Genomic DNA, 12001 nt, shown 5'->3' on the forward strand with positions numbered 1-12001 from the left:
TTTATTGTATTTTTGATAGTAATCTTATATGCCTGCCCCTTTAAAAACATAGACAACTGGGTTGACTAGACAATATTAAGGGCTGTTTAAATGAACTATTGACCCTAGAGGAGGTAGTCAGAAATTATTCTTAAGGCAAGCAATAAATAAACAGCAAATTTTTTTCTATATATCCATTGAATTTGTTTAGCAATCTTTATGTTAACTTATTTATTATCATTCATAATAAATTGATTTTATACAGAGACATTTAAAGAATGATAGGAGCAAAACAAAACTGTAATTTAATAAAACTGTGCAAATATTTTCAATATGTAAAATTCTCTTTCCTTTTAGTTTTTGAAATTTAAAATCCTTGAAATGCAATATTTTATTTTGTGGGTTTTTTTCCCCCAAATAGGAAGAAGAGCATTCTTATAGCTTTAAACTCCCAACAAATCAAATCACACAGTCAGAGAGCTCTAGGTCTCATGCTTTCATAAATAATAATAATATAACTATTATGTATGAATGTTTTAAATGACTGCAGAAGAATCAAATATTATAGTCAAACTTCAATTTTTCAACTTCCTGTAAAAAAGCTATTTAATGTCCACAAAGTTTAATTTGTATCTTTAATTAATTGTACCACATGTAAGTCATCTTCATTTTAGAGGCATCAATATTTAGCAAACTGGCAACACTTTTATTTGCAAAATAACACATTATGGAATAGAATGACTCTATCATCTGATTTATAGAGGAGAAAGCCCGGTTGGCAGCTGTAAGAGTTAAGGTCCTTATTTGTCCTCAGGACAAGTATGTTACAGGAAAAGATAGTGACACTCAGGTCCCTCTGTGTTGCTCTGCACCTCATGTATTGGGTCGTGTCTAGTAGATAGTCTTTTATTTGTTAATTTTCCTAATCAAAGTACAATTACCTGAATATCCTTTTGTAGCCACTTGCATTTTTTAATTAATCTTAAGATTATAAGGAAAGAACCTAGAGAAAAATATTAATGCATTATTTGTGAGGTTTAAGCGAAAAACCTAGCTCCGTCATCTTTATTTATATATTTAGTTACCCAAGAATTTAAGAACAAACGGGGTTAACTTTGGGTGAAGAAAAGCTTCCAGGTAGGCCTAAAAACAGAAGTCAGCCTGTGTAACACAGTTTCTGAATATTACAGAGAGGTCTTCCAACTTGGAAAGATGCGATTTTATTGCCTTGATGCTTCTTTGCTTTATGGAGCATTGCAGTCCTAGAACTAATCGGTGGATGATGTTTCAGTAAAACCTACTACAGTGGGGAATTCTTCAAAGAAATCTTAGGCATGGAAATCTTGAAATATACTTCACCAGGTTATATTACAGTAGAGTAAACAGAAACATTATAAAGGGAAAAGAAAAAGGCAGACATAAGTTACAGTTATAGAAAAGTCATTATATCCCCCAAATCACTCTAACACCCAGACTGAGTTCTAGTAGTTATTTTTGCTCAATTACAAACTCTCTAGAAAGCAGTAAGTTCTTAGAGAAATGGAGTAAATATAATTCTGAGTGACAAAAACAGTGATTCAATCTATTTGGTCAAGACCCCTCTTTCCATCATCTTACTTTGTGTATGAACATTTAATAAATGTTTAGAAATTACTGCATGATCTCATTGTTAGCACCTTCTCGAGAGGTCTTACTATGAATAAACTTTTCATCTGTATTTCCTGACTTAGCTGGCAAATCAGCTAACATATTTGGGGAAGAAGGCTAATAACGCTGCATAAGTCTGTCTTACTGTTCCCTAATGACTGACTTCCAGAGGAAGGCTGGACTGGGTAATTAAACAATGATAGGCAGCAACTAGAACAAAAGTGAGGATGAGAGGAAATGTTCAAGCTCAAGACATACAGAAGGCATGAACTCTTTAAAGCAAATTCAATAACAGGCCACAATTAGAGATCAATAGATACGTTTTATTTGTGATTTATAAGGAGTAATTTTTTTTCTAATGCCGAGTGATACTCTATTTTTCTTCCAAAGATGGCAAATGAAAGAAAAGTGAAAGTAAAAAGCAGTGGCATGTTATAAAGTTTAATGAGTACAAACATCCCCCCTGTGATAGTTATTACCTGTCTTAGTGGCTTTAACTTACCTTCCTAAGAACAGTACTTTGATTATGAAGAACAACGGTTTTTTTCACAATTATTATAGATTTTCCTTCATGGGTTTTAAAATTCCAGAAACTCAGTATTTTTACATTTAAATTTAAAACGGACTAACTGAAGATAGATATTAAGAGAATATGTTGACTAGTTAAATGTTTATTCCCAATTTGAAATTATATTATTAGTTTATTGAGCTTTTTAAAACAGCTAAACTGGATCAGAAACATATAATATGAAATATATTAATTAGGAAATTTGAAAGAGGGTGTATCTATGGTTTTTGGTAGAAAGCCAGCATGTCAGATACACTCCTCCAAAAAATTTCTACCAGAAAATGGAGTGTCAGGATTTTCTTAAGCAAAAAATCTGCAGGAAACCTGTAATTTTAAATATTCCGCTTAACAATTTCTTTGGAAATACGCACAAACGGTGATTTCAATATTTGAGCTGAAGTCTTGCTTCAACCAGAGGAAAAAAAAGTTAAAAGCAAGACAATGTTAAACATGTATCATAGAATTAAATATCAAGGATCACCGACTATATATACATATATATATATATCCTAAAACCTCTAACTAAAATTATCTGTTTCTTAACCATAGCAACATTTAATGTGAGACTCAGCCACAGTAAAACATTAACTGTAATATCATGAATAGAGTTCATCATCTCTAACTTGTCGGCTGAGTCCCACTATTTGCAAAAGATATCTAAAATATTGTGAAAACACTGACATTTTCTTTATAGGTGAAAAAGAAAATTCTTGTCATTGATCAGAACCTCCAAGTTAACTCTCACCAGGGTAAACAGGTTAATTCTGTACAGTGACATGAACTCCAAGGGGATTTAAGATCAGCATGTTTGGTTAAGGGAATGATGACAAACGCGTGAATGTAGTGATTAGAATGTTGACACCAAGACTGTTTTAGTTAGAGCTCATAGGAACATACACAAAGCTCCTAAGACTATTTTTTCACTAGTGGCTATCAAAGAGAAATAACTATTTTTGTCGAATTTTGACCATTATATCACTAGAAAGAAAAGACTGAGAATTCTAGAAGCTAAAATTTAAAAGTATTTTTTCCCTCTATTACATTTTACAAAGCCAGTTTGTTTGAATGTGTTATTGTGATTGTGGGAATCATGTTATACACGTTAGATACGATTTTAAGGTGATACAGTTATTTAGTTTGAATGGGAACTTGAAAAAGAGGATTTCTTTTTTAATGTAAATGCAAATCACATGAAAATATAATAATTTGATTTATCTGTAATCCAGGAACTAATGATACATAAGTAATGGATCAAAAAAATGTACACTCTCCCAGGCTTTTTGAGTGGAAAATCACCACAAAAGTCTACTTAAATTTAGTATAGTAAGGTTTCAGAGATGAATGAAACCTATGCTTTAATAAAAAAGCCTATTTCTGAGAAATACGTGTCTCATTTCTGCCCAAACTTGGTGTGTAAACCTAAATAAGAGTCTCTGTTGTTTTACTGTCTTAACTGGCAACATTTTTTTTTTTTTTTTTTTTGGCCTCCGATTATAAGGTCTTCTACAGTTCTAGCCCTTTTATTCATAAAGCAAACTGAAGTACCATTACCTTTTTTTTTTTTTTTTTTTAGAATATATATATATATATATTTTTTTTTTTTTAAATTAATTAATTATTTATTTATTTTTGGCTGTGTTGGGTCTTCGTTTCTGTGCGTGGGCTTTCTCAAGTTGTGGCAAGTGGGGGCCACTCTTCATCGCGGTGCGCGGGCCTCTCACTGTCGCGGCCTCTTTTGTTGAGGAGCACAAGCTCCAGACGTGCGGGCTCAGTAGTTGTGGCTCACGGGCCTAGTTGCTCCGTGGCATGTGGGATCTTCCCAGACCAGGGCTCGAACTCGTGTCCCCTGCATTGGCAGGCAGATTCTCAACCACTGCGCCACCAGGGAAGCCCCCATTTCCTTTTAATATAGTATACTAGTTTCTTTTATTTACTTCAACTGGACATTGCACTATTGGTTATACCAATTGGTATAACTGAAGCAAGTAATCTCAATAGTAATATATTTGCCTGCCTTGTCAGTGTGTATTGCCATTATTGTGTATGTTGCCTTTTTTTTTTTCTTTAAAACTACAGCTTCAATTATTATCAGATTAACAGGTGATGCCTAACTACTGGTTGTCTTCTACCCATCTGACTCTCAAGAAGCAATGCAGGCAGCTCATGAGAGAGTCTCTTCAGAAGAAGCATGATGAACCTAAGTAATACTGAAAAGGGACATAGATATTTCCTGGCTCTTCCCTCATCCCACCATCTCTATCACATCAACATCACATAAAAGTAGTTTTAGAACAAAAAGAATCTCTCTCATTTATAGAATGTTTGGAATTTACAAAATGCAGGGGAAAGAATCCTGGAAGATATCTTAACACATATTCTTCCAGTTTCATTTGTTCTTTTGCATGTATACATTTACATAGGTTTGATCTTCCTAAATAAATCAATCCATCAGGCTACTCATTTTATAGCATTTTAAAAGATGTTATTATCAACAGTTAAAAATCATTTTCATAGTTACACCAATATTTAGTCCTGAGGACATACCATACTTTATTTGATGATTTATTTGTTTCCATTTTAAAAATTGCTTTTATTTATTTATAATTTTCATACAACTGCATCTATTTAAAGTGTACATGTATTTGAATTTTGATGGATATGTACATCTTTAAGATCCTCCCTGTGAACAAGATGTAGAATATTTCCATCACCCCCAAAAGTGTTCTCATGCCTATTTGTAGTCCATCCCTCCTTTGTTGCTCAGCCCCAGGCAATCATTCATATACTTTTAGTAACAATCCATTAGTTTCCATTTTCTAGAATTTTAACTGAATGAAGTCTTACAGTATGTGTTATTTAAGTCTGACTTTTTTCACTCAGGGAAATGAATTTCAGATCATACATGTTGTATGCATCAGTAGTTTGTTTCTTTTTATTGCTGAGAATTATTTCATTACAGGAATGTAACACATATTTTTTAACCCATTCACATCTGGATAGACATTTGGCTTTTTCCCAGCTTTCAGCTATTGTGAATAAAATTGTTATGGAAATTCACGTATAAGCAGTTTTTGTGAATATTTATTTTCACTTCTAGTGGGTAAATATCTAGAAATGAAATGGCTAGATCATAAGATAGATGTATTTTAAACACTTAAAGTAACTTTCTGATATTTCAAAAACAATGTACATGAGATCCAGTTGTTCCAAACCTTTGTCCATAATTGACATTTTTTTTGTATTTTATTTTATTTTATTTTTTTAACACATAAAATAAAACATTTATTTGATTATGAATTATAGCTTGCCAAGGTTTGGCGTCAATTACAAAAAAAAAAAAAAAAAAAAATCCAAGCTGAAAAAAATAAAAACAACAGAGCTTTGGAGAAATAATATAACCTACTTACTTAAAAATACAAACATAAATTAAAAAGTCCACCTAATTTTTAAAATCGTTACATTTTTGTTTGCTTTAGTTGATATAATTCTAAAAAGAAAAAATAGATAACTCAAGTCCAGTTAATATACATGTTATCTTTCAGGAATCGTCTAAAGAAAGATTTGTGGCAAAAATAATCACTAACGTTGACTTTACTGGAAAAACTAATTTTGAAGTAGGTCAGGAATTCCTTCAAAGCAGTAGATACACTTAAAAACATCCAGCCTGTCAACTGCAAATCACGCAACAGTATTGCTCCTGCAAAATTTTTTCACTGTCATTCTGAAGTGAACTAAGCATAACTGACATTTTAATTTTAACCATTCTAATCATGAGTAGTGGTTTCTCACTGCATTTTTAAAAAATTTATTTATTTGTTTATACTTTATTTTTGGCTGCATTGGGTCTTCGTTGCTGCGCGCGGGCTTTCTCTAGTTGTGGCGAGCGGGGGCTACTCTTGGTTGCAGTGCACAGGCTTCTCATTGCGGTGGCTTCTCTTGTTGCGGAGCACGGGCTCTAGGCGCACGGGCTTCAGTAGTTGTGGCTTGCGGGCTCTAGAGCGCAGGCTCAGTCGTTGTGGAGCATGGACTTAGTTGCTCCGCGGCATGTGGGATCTTCCAGGACCAGGGCTTGAACCTGGCTGTCCTGCATTGGCAGGCGGATTCTTAACCACTGTGCCACCAGGGAAATCCTCTCACTGCATTTTTAATTTGCATTTTTTCCTGATGATTAATGCATCTTTTTGATGTTTGGCATCTTTTCATGCGCTTCTTGACCATTTGTATGTCTTCTTTTGTGATATCCATTCAAATCTTTCACCTATTTTTTAATTGGTTGTCTGCATATTATTGAGTAATAAAAATAAATTTTCTGAAATCCTTTGTAAGATAAATGTATTGTGAATATTTTCTCTCATCCTTTGTCTTACCTTTTTGTTGTCTTAATACTTTATTTTGAAATATACAAATTTTTAATTTTGGTCAAGTCCAATTTATAATTTTTTTCTTTTATATATTATGTTTTATGTCCTCTCTAAGCAGTCTTTGTCTATTTCAGATTGGTAAAATTTTACTTCTATGTTTTTTTCTAGATGCTTTGTTATTCTAGCTTTTCTATTTAAGTATTTGATTGACTTAGAGCTAATTTTTTTATGGTGTGGATAGGTTTAAATGTTCATTTTTTTCCTATATGAATATCCAGTTTTTCTAGCACTGTTTATTCAACAGACTTTCTCTACTCATCGAACCCTTTTGACATTTTTGTCAAAAAACAATATTGCATATACGTGTAGGTGTATTTATGGATTCTTTATTCTGTTGTATTGATCTATATGTCTGTCATTTTACCAATACCACACTGGCTTGATTACTAAATAATTTAGATAGAAGAAATGTTAACATTAGTTTGTCCTACTACTTAGTTCTTCCTTCTAAACATTGCTTTGAATATCCTAGGTCACTTGCATTTCCATATACAATTTTTCATCAAATTGACAATTTCTGTGAAAAAATGTTCTAAGAGTATGATCAAGATTGCAATTAGGGCAGAATTACTATTTTAATAATATTGAGACTTCCAATATGTGAACATGAATATTTTCATTTATTGATATCTTCTGTAACTTCTCAGTAATATTGGGTTGCCCAAAAAGTGCCTTTGGTTTTTAAGTAAAAATAAAAGACACATTTTTCATTTTCACCAAGAACATTATTGAACAACATATTCACCCTTTTGTTCCACTACCTTCTGCCATTTTTCAGGCAAATTCATAATTCCATCTTCCCAAAACTTTTTATCTTCTCAAGCAAAGAACTGTTCCAGGTGCCTTTTACAGTCTAAAATTCCAGGGAATTGAAATTTTTGCCATTAAGAGAATTTTGTAATGACCAAAATGAATGGAAATCTGAAGGTGCAATGTCTGGTGAATACGGAGAATCAGAACTTCCCAGCCAGGCGGTAACAGTTTTTGCCTGGTCATCAAAGAAATATGTGGTCTTGCGTTATGCTGATGGAAGATTATGCATTTTCTGTTGACTAATTCTGGACGCTTTTTGTCGAATGCTGCTTTCAGTTGGTCTAATTGGAAGCAGTACTTGTTGGAATTAATTGTTTGGTTTTCCAGAAGGAGCTCATAATAGAGGACTCCCCTCCAATCCCACCATATACACAACATCATCTTCTTTGGATGAAGACTGGTCTCTGGTGTGGTTGGTGGTTGTTTATTTCGCTTGCCCCACGATCTCTTCCATTCCACATTATTGTACAGTATCCACTTTTCATCACCCATCACAACTTGTTTTAAAAACGGAACGTTTTCATTACGTTTAAGTAGAGAATCGCATGCGGAAATATGGTCAAGAGGGTTTTTTTCGCTTAACTTATGTGGAACCCAAACATCAAAGCAATTCACATAACCAAGCTGGTGTAAATGATTTTCAACACTTGATTTGGATGTTTTGAGTATGTCAGCTATTTCCCACGTGATATAACGTTGATTATTCTCAATTAATGTCTCGATTTGATCGCTATCAACTTCCGCTGGTCCACCCAAACATGGAGCATGGTCCAGTGATTAAAATCCAGCATGAAACTTCACAAACCAATTTTGACACAGCGCTTTGTCACAGCACCTTCTCCATACACTGCACAAATCTTTTTTTGCATTTCAGTTGCGTTTTTACCTTTCTTGAAATAATAAAGCATAATATGCCGAAAATGTTGTTTTTCCTTCCATCTTCAATATTTAAATGGCTACACAAAAATTCACCAATGTTGATTTTTTTTTTTAAATGCACGCTGATATGACAACTGTCACATACAATCTAACAAAATTGTTTCAAATGAAGTCAAAGATGACTAAGCGCTACTAGAGCCATCTTATGGAAAAAAACGAACAAAGCTTTTGGCCAACCCAATATTTTATACTTTTCTGTTTAAATGCCTTGCACATCTTTTGTTAAATTTATTCCTGTGTTTTATGTGTTCTGATGCAATTACAGATTTACCTTCTAATTTTTTGCTGCTAGTATGTAAATATATATTTGCTCAATTGTATTGACCTTTATCTTGCAACCTTGATAAATTTATTCGTTGGTTCTAGTACTGTTGTATATTTCTTAGGATTTTCTATGAAAAAAATCTTGCCATCTCTGAACAGAGGCAGTTTATTTCTTCCTTTTGAATCTTTATGCCTTTTCTTTATTTTTCTTTTGTTATTGTGATGATTGGGACCTTCAGTACAATGTTAAAAAAAAAGTGATGAGAGCATCCATCCTTCTCTTCTGGATCTTGCAGGGGAAGCATTTAGTATATCACTGTATTAGTCAGAGGTACCCAGAGAGACAGAACCAATAGGTTGTGTGTGTGTGTGTGTGTGTGTGTGTGTGTGTGTATTAAAAAATGAGATTTACTACAAGGAATTAACTCACGTGATTATGAAGACTGGCAATACAAATTCTTCAGGGTAGGCAGCAGGCTGGAGACCCAGGAGAGTCAGTGTTCCAGTTTGAGTCTAAAGGAATTGCTGTAGAACCATAAGAAGCAATGTTGCAGATGAAATCTAAAGGCAGTCTGCTGGAGAATTCCCTCTTGCTCAGAGGGGCCTAGTCTGTTTGTTCTATTCAAGCCTTCAACTGATTGGATGAGGCCCACCACATAATGGGGAGCAATCTGCTTTATCCTCAAAATCTACCAATTTAAATGTTAATCTCATCCAAAAGCATCCTCAAAGAAACACCCAGGATAACATTTGACCAAATACCTGGGCACCCTATGGTCCAGTCAATTTGACACATAAAATTAGCCATCACAATCACCATTAATTATGATGTTAGCTGAAGACAATTTGGGAAAAGCTTTCATCATGAATGAATATTGTAAGCTGTCAATTTTTTTTTACTGCTTCTTTTGGAAGGTCATATGGTTGTTATCCTTCATTCTGATATGGTGAATTACATCATTGATTTTGAACATTAAAACAAATTTGTCGTCCAAGGATAATCCCTACATAGTCATAGTCTATTGTCCTTTAATATGTTTTTGTATTCAATTTGCTAATATTTTGCTAATGATTTCTACATATCTATTCATGGAAGATATTAATTGTTAATTTTCTTTTTTCAGTTTTTGGCATTAGGGATATGCTAGCTGGTAAAATGAGTTAGAAAGTATTTCCTCCTTCTCTTTTTGGACAGTGTTAATGTACAATCCTTTGAATATTTAATAGAAATCACTGGTACTATCATTTATTTGGGTCTGGAGATATCTTCATGGGAAAGCTTTAAAAATGAGTTCAGTTTCTCTACTTTATTTAGGTTATGTTTAATTAATTTCAGCAATATTTTAAAATTCTCACTATAGTTGTCTTTTTTTTGTTAAATATCTTTTGTTAACTATTTTATTAATTGTCAATTCAGATTTTATATTTTGTGCCAATTTTGTTATATTTCTTCAAAGAATTTGTCAATTTCACCTAAGTTCTTAATTTCCTTGGTATATGTTTTTAAAAATATATATATATAATATAAATTATTCTGCACATTATTACCCTTTAAAACTATAATAATTTTTCCTGGATTCTTTCTTTGTAACCTTGGAAGAGTTGTCACCATTTTATTAGCTTCTCTTGAGAAATGCGTAATGGCTTTTATTGGGTTTAGAAATCTGAGAAAGCTTTTTTCCTATAGATATTTTAACAATGCTTTACATACTGTGAATAGCGATATTCTTATCACTCTTTTATACCCATTTCTAAAATTCTGTAACTATTTGAAATTACAGAATCACAAAATATTTAACAGAGAAAAAGAGATTTATAGATAATATAAACTTGCCCATTTGTTTTTCTAACAAAAATAAAATTTTGTTCTTGCCAAACACATTGTTATGCTTGATTAATATGTCTCAATAGGCTTAAAAATATGTTTGCCCATGACTGCCCCAAAATAAATGATAGTGGGGGCAGGCAGGACGACATTACAATTAATAGCAAAATTATATTTAAATTAATTTTAATATAAATGATAAACTAAACACATGTAACCAAAAAATATATGAAGTTCTTTGCATTTGTCTACTTCTAGTCTTTGTTGAGGTAAAATATACCAGATTGACGTTAGTTGTACTTATTTTTAGACTGTCACCGATTCACTATGTTTAAGTTGAGAGGAATTTAATCATTCTGCTTCAAATTTGTTCAACTGAAACACTATATTTGTTTCTCGTATTTTCATTTCTAAGAGGATAATAGCAAATGTTTTTGAGATAATATTACCTGTATTCACATATACATATGGATGTAAAGATACACATACAGATTAAGTAAAGATTTCAAGTAAAGTTTTCACAAATATTCCCCTCACACTAAGCTTTGAAAAATAAATTCTTCAGGTAAGACTCCTGCCTTTTGCAGAGCCACATAAATACTGATGCTACTGTAATAATATTAAAATAAAACATTAGATATTTTATTTTCCTTTTCCTTGTCAAAACCAGAAAACATACATGAAATCACGAATAACTGCTCCACACTCCACAAAAAAGTGTGAGTGCAAGATACAGTGGAATCACTGAGAATACTCTACTGTCCCAAGAAAAATGTCTATATTAAGAGTGTTGATTCCTGATAACCTCAAAGAATCTAAGCTTTGTATATAACAAGATAGGGCTTTCTATTTGCAATTCATCAGTGGCATTGGCTTATAGTTAAGTGAACAAAGTAAGAACTTAACCCCATCTCTGACTTGTTAGGTCCCTTGGGATCCAAAGTAGATCTCTGTGTCTAGAATCTAGAAATGTCTTAAGAGATTTGCATCAGTTCCTGGCCTGTCCTTCAATCAGGATTTTTTTTTTTTTTTTTTTTTTTACCAATTTTCTCTTAAAAACCCATTTTGAGATTCTGACATTCATTTTTTTTAACATTTTTATTGAGACATGTAACTCCCATATTATCAGATTCACCACAGTGTGCAATTTAATGTTTTTTTAGTATACTCACAGAACTGTGCAAGCATCATCACCATCTAAATTTAGAACATATTAATCATCCCAAAAGAAACTCCTACCTATTAGCAAGCATTCCCTAGTTAACACTAGCTCTTTCTTTGCTGCCCCCAGCACCCAGCTGTAGGCAACTGCTAATCTACTTTCTGTCTCTATAGATCTGCCTATTCTGGAAACTGCATAAAATAAAATCGCCCAATACATGGTCTTTGGTGTCTGGCTTCTTTCACTTAGCATAATAATTTCTACATTCAACTATGTTGCAGTTGAATTAATACTTAATTTTTTTAAATTCACAAATGACGTTCCATTGCATGGATATAACATATTTTATTTATCCATTTATCTGTTGATAAACATTGGGGTTA

The sequence above is a fragment of the Eschrichtius robustus genome, chromosome 6, assembly GCF_028021215.1.
Source record: "Eschrichtius robustus isolate mEscRob2 chromosome 6, mEscRob2.pri, whole genome shotgun sequence".
NCBI classification, from domain to species: domain Eukaryota; kingdom Metazoa; phylum Chordata; class Mammalia; order Artiodactyla; family Eschrichtiidae; genus Eschrichtius; species Eschrichtius robustus.